The sequence below is a fragment of the Lactuca virosa genome, chromosome 3 (genome assembly GCF_052849685.1).
Source record: "Lactuca virosa cultivar CGN04683 chromosome 3, Lactuca_virosa_CGN04683_v6, whole genome shotgun sequence".
Classification (NCBI taxonomy): Eukaryota; Viridiplantae; Streptophyta; class Magnoliopsida; order Asterales; family Asteraceae; genus Lactuca; species Lactuca virosa.
The window spans coordinates 270,079,280-270,085,494 of record NC_136428.1 but is presented as its reverse complement, the minus strand read 5'-3'; the positions used below and the strand labels follow the sequence as shown (position 1 = coordinate 270,085,494).

General features: G+C 36.8%; 1 pseudogene; it reads left to right on the top strand.

The window, feature by feature from the left end:
- Positions 1 to 3,427: 3,427 nt before the first annotated feature.
- Positions 3,428 to 5,238, top strand: LOC145167188 (cytochrome P450 94B3 pseudogene; annotated as a pseudogene).
- The last annotated feature ends 977 nt before the right edge of the window (positions 5,239 to 6,215 follow it).

The window sequence follows — 6,215 nt, the reverse complement described above, 5'->3', positions numbered from 1 at the left end:
GGGTATCCGAGTGGCCTCTCGAGTTTTCTCTATAAGATTCCTAGATTTCAAAATGGTTAGAGGGAGCTTATGGAATATATTGGCGTTGTTTCAGAGATGCTAACCAATACGGATTTCGAGGACAAAATCCAGTTTAAGTGGGGGAGAGTTGTAACATCCTGTTTCGAGAAGTTTCTTATTTCAGGATTATAGGAAATAAATGGATCAAGTAAATGCCTTGGGCTTCAAGGGAATAGGGTTTAGACCCTATTGTATGTTGATTATATTGGTTATGTGATCCAAGTCCTAGGTTCATGTTTTAGAGTCAAAGGGTAAAATGGGAAAAGTGATATTTCAGACTGCTTCCATGAATAAAGGATTTTAGTTTGGTGCGTTTTAAGTCGAAAGTAATTAGATAGGATTGTGGTGCTCTTCGATACCTTTCCGTGCATATAAAGAACGCCAAAAACGGAGTTGAAACGAAGAAGTTATGGCTGTTTGAAGTTGAAGTGGGAATTAGGGGTTTTTGGGTTATGCAAGGCGTAACGCGTTTTAATGAATTACGCAAGGCGTAATTTATTATTATACAGGGCATAATCTGGGCAGACCAAAACCCTAAATCTTCAGTTTTGAGCCCTATTTAAGGGCTCTGACTTATGGGAAACCCTGTCATTACCAGCCTCCATCACCTAAGATCATTTCTTGAGAAACCCTAGCCTCCTCTCACATGTTTTTGTGATTTGGCATCATTTACGAGCTTATTTCTCAATTAGAAGGTTGAATATTGAAGAGCAAGGTGGTGGAAAAGTGTATGGAAGAAGAGTTCAAGTATAGATCCAGGAGGATTACATCACTCCTGGACCATTTTGAGGAGCTTTTAATAGTAATAGTTTGAGTGTGTGTTTTACCTAACTATCGATTGAGGTGAGCCTCTTCAATGTACTCCTGGGTTGAAGACACCAATGCCGACCCATTGGATTATGTTTGCAGGAGGATAGTTGTCTTGCTGATACTTGCTGATATGCTTGTATGTGCTTGTTATCTTTGTGACTCGTGCTGATATGACTGTATGCTTAGCTGTAGGGGTGAAATAGACTCATACCGTTTGAAAGATACCGAAGAAGTTGAAATAGACTTAGGGGTGAAATAAACCCAATACCAGTTGAAAGATATGGAAGGAGTTGAAATAGACTCAGGGGATGAAATAGACCCAGTACTGGTTGAAAGATACCGAAGGATCTGAAATAGACTCATGGGATGAAATAGACCCAATTTAGCTTAATGTTGTTATGTATATTTAATATGTGGTATTTTTGGGAACTCATTAAGATTCATGCTTACGGTTTATGCTTAAAATATTTCAAGTACTTCTGGTTTCAAAAGGAAGGGTCCGACTTGGTCGCACTGTATCCCCTGGATATTAATTCCGCACTGAATGTTTACGAATTAATCTGAAATTTTGTCAATACTTGACTCTGATCGTCTTTTGGAATATAAAGGAATGGTTTGAACTCATTTAAATATGCAATTTTTACTTGGTATTTTTGGGACGTTACATAATAACCTTATCTTGATTCCTCGTGAGAGGTTGGAAATTGATGAAGATGACAAGAACACAATGTAGAGTTCCTCTAGATAAGTCCACCAACAAAAAGCAACACTAATATATGCTAGTATTTGTAAAATAAGTTCTTAATCAATCAAGACCAAAAATGATTTTTTGTCTTAATAAAATAAAGTTTTTCTTCACTAACTAGTTTACTGAGAACCAACTTTGCATGTATGTATATCTATCTCTTTTCAAGCATTAGAAGAGATAAAAAAGATGCATTTCTCATGCATGTATAATCTCTCTTATACCATAGACTCTGATACACAAAAGCATATACCATGTAAGAGGTATGACAAGTCAAAGCATGAGAGAAAAACCACCCATCACCCATAAAGTATGGCCTAAGGTGGTATGATAGTCGGGGATGAGAGCCTTACACTCCTATTCCCCACATGTTGCATGTGTATATTTTTTTATATTTAATTTATCTCTTAAATTAAAATAAAAGATACACAAACTTAATTAAATCATTTAACCATTAATCGATGTAATTAACACACACTTGAATTAATTCATACCATATGAATTAAATTAAGATTCAATATTATTTTCTCATGAAATGAAAAATACAAGAGTTATGATATTTTATCATAAATCATATTCACTAGATAAAATGTCCTATCGACGTCTACTTGTTAATGGTATGACCCTATGAGATCATATTTTAGGGGTAATATCATTTTAAAATGATTCTTGAGCATATAGATCTTTCTATCGCTAACTTTCACAAGATCCATTATAAATTGATAAAAACAATGGTGAACATCTAGCAACGTTTTAGTGCCCTAATAACATACGTAGATATGACATTCAATCCAATTCCCAAAAAGCTCAAAGCTTCAATTGATGTATAAGATAAGTTATCAGTTATCCATTTTTCAATCAATTTGATGTATAAGATAAGACATCATGTTGAACATGATATATGGATTGCAATCAATTTCTTTTACTGTTCAACTTTTAGTAAGACGCCTTAGATATTTAACTGTCAACACATAAAAGGAACAAATCCCTTTTTGACTACATACACCTCTGTTGTAGTTCATATTATACCTAATAATATCCTTTATAACTGTTTGGTAAAAAAAAACGACGTTTAACCATATCAAAACATAGCATTCCCTACACTCAAGTCCAAATTATATATCTCAAGTCTAAGAATACAAAGATATTACATTTATCAAGTATCACGCATGATAGCTAAGTATGAAGTGATCTTGAGATATGTTCTGTCGAATACTAGTTCTCCAACAAGTACTTATGAACTTGGTTGCAACACTTTGTCACTTTCATCTTAGTCGGATGCTCCAATGCATGCTCCAAAATGCCTGATCACTTTGCCAAATGCCCGACCACATTGTGGACATAGAATTATTTTGCAAACGAAGCATTGTCTTGAACGAGGAGATCATTCTCTTTATTGCCCTTCACTCACCGGTAGGATATTCTTTTTCCCATCGATCATTCACTCATCAGGAGGACATTCTCTCTGACCATTCTAATAAAGTGTTCACACCCAAATAGTAAATGGCTAGGATATGTTGTGGTGATTGCGGAAGAGACTGAAAGGGAAGGAGAGGGATGGTGAGAAAAGCTTTGTGGGTAGGGCTTGTTTTGTTTATAATAAGTTATAAATGATACATAAATCATTAAAAAGCCTTTCAGAAAGTCTTGCATTTTGAATTGAATATGACTAAAACCCAAACAAAAAAACAAAGTAGAAAGATTGTTCTAGCGAAAGTAATAGATAAAAGACAACTTGCACATTATCCGACCAATGAACGGTTTATGTAATTTATTCTAGAAATTATAAACTCTAGAACTAGAAAAAGAAAAATTATCTAAATAAAGACCATCCTATATTTTTCTGTAGATAGTGTCACCCATTTGTATGGCAAATGCTTTTGGCCTACCAACATGGAAACACCATTCTCTTCTTTCTTCGCACTATGCTCTCTTCTTTCTGCAATTACGTACTGCTGCTTGATTTACAATGCAACGTTATTCCATAAACTCCGGTGCTTCCTCCTCCCACTGCTGCCCGGTGATGATGCACCGCCAACTTACCCTGTCATTGGCTGCCTGATTTCCTTCTACAAGAACCGCCACCGTCTGCTGTCGTGGTACACGGATCTACTCTCTGCATCACCAACCCAGACGGTGGCGATACGCCGCCTTGGTGCTCGGAAAACCATCATTACGGCCAACCCAGATAATGTTGAATACATGCTTAAAACAAATTTCATTAACTTCCCAAAAGGAAAGCCTTTCACTGATATTCTTAATGATTTTCTTGGGTGTGGGATTTTCAACGTCGATGGAGAGCTCTGGCACGCTCAGCGTAAGTTAGCAAGCCACCAGTTCTCCTCCAAATCGTTGAAAGAGCATGTGGAAACCATCGTGAAGGAATCTGTAAAAATGAAGCTTTTTCCGTTACTAGATTCTCTGGCCGGCGGTAAGGCGGTGGACTTACAGGAGGTGTTGAGACGGCTGGGGTTTGATATAGTTTGTAGACTCTCATCAGGGTTTGATCCATGTTGTTTGGGAGATGAACATTGTTTCTCCGACGAAGTGGAAATCTTGAAAGCGTTTGACAAGGCGGGGGAGATAAGCGCAAAACGGGAGGCAACACCCATCTCCACCGCTTGGAAGTTAAAGAAAGTGTTGGGAGTTGGGTCGGAGAAAGTCTTAAAAGATTCCGTGAAAAAGATTCATGACTTCATAAGCAAAATAGTTGATGAACGAAAGAAAAACATAACTAAATCTGAAAGTAAAGATTTATTAAGTAGAATGATAATGGATGGTGTGAGTGAAGACGTTATAAGGGATATGTTAATCAGTTTCATCATGGCCGGAAGAGACACGACGTCGGCGGCGATGACATGGCTTTTTTATGCACTTTCCCGGCATTCCCAGGTAGAAGAAAAGCTTGTAAATGAAATAGGGTTTAAATTCAAAGAAGATGAATATGAAAACCTTAAAGAAATGAAGTATTTACAGGCTTGTCTTTGTGAAACCATGAGGCTATACCCACCGGTTGCTTGGGACTCGAAGCACGCCGTCTATGACGACGTGTTGCCGGACGGGACTCCGGTGAAAGCCGGCGATAGGGTAACGTATTTTCCATACGGAATGGGGAGGATGGAGAAGATATGGGGGATGGACCGGTTTGAGTTTAGACCGGACCGGTGGTTTGATTGTAAGCCGGATGAGAATGGAGGGACATTGTATTTGAAGGAGGTGTCGCCGTTCAAGTTCCCGGTTTTCCATGCCGGTCCAAGGGTTTGTATTGGGAAAGGGCTGGCTAATGTTCAGATGAGTTATGTTGTAGCTTCGATCGTGAAACGGTTCGAGATCAGACCGGTGGTTTCAAGGGAGGAGGCGGTGTATTTGCCGTTATTGACGGCGCATATGGACGGCGGGTTGAAGGTGTTCATACGGAGGAGACAGCAACGGACTGCTGCCACCTGTCAAGATAGCAAGATAAAGAAGAATTTATTTGAAAGTACAAGTTAATATTAAATGTCTACATCCTACAACCTTTTTATTTATCGTCTACTATTTGTGTTATTTAATTTATCATGTATATGCCATCTTCTTGAATCAAATAGAAAACAATAAAAGGTATGTTTGTAATTTTATTGAAATGTTAAGCGTATTTTATGGCCATTTAATTGGATTATTTTTATGGAATTCTTTTAAATAATATAATAAAAATGATTCCCTCTATTGTCGAACTTTTGTTAAAATCCATGAACAAGTCGATACAAGCTAGTTCACAAATAATTATAAGACTACTCAGATGAGAACAAGCACATGTGCACCACGTATTCCGTTTCACTAAACAAATACGAGATGAAATAAGTTTACAATCAATAATATCTCACATGAGTATTTTCGACAACATTATGATTCAAGTAGTTCATTTATCCTACAAACATACTAATTGTCTACCGTGGAGCTAGATTCAAAGATCTTGTATACTTTATGTTCATAAATTAAGAAAGAAAACACTGAGCTTTAAGATGCATTTATGAGACTACTATATAGTTATAGGCGGTTCATTTTCTACGTCTGAAAAGCCACGATATATATAATTTTTTATGTTTAATTATTATTGAAAGGTAGTTATTATTATTTTTTATATAGTTATTATTGGGGCGTAGAATTACTCGACAAATAAAAACAAAACCGCTGTCTATCTTAGAATTTGTATACTTTAAATTCAAAAATCATTATTCAACAGTAGCACTATTTGTGGGCGATTCTTCTTCTACATCTCAAAAAACACGATGTATATATCTTTTAATATTATTATATATATCACTGCAACGTAGGTTTTAAGCACTAAGTTCACGTCAGGAGAGAAGGGGAGGGGGTTGTATGGCCAAGATTTCCTTACACGTAGATAAAAAGATAACATGATGAATATAAAATACGTAGGGGGCACATGCGTTATTAAATTTTCCACAATAATTGAGACTTAAACTGTAAAGAAAGACACGCATACCATTGCATGACCACATGGACTAATGGCCAACTCAAGCTAGCATGCAACTTCAAAGTTTTTAATTGGTAGCAACCTACAAGTACAACCATCCACTGCAAGTACAACCATCCACTA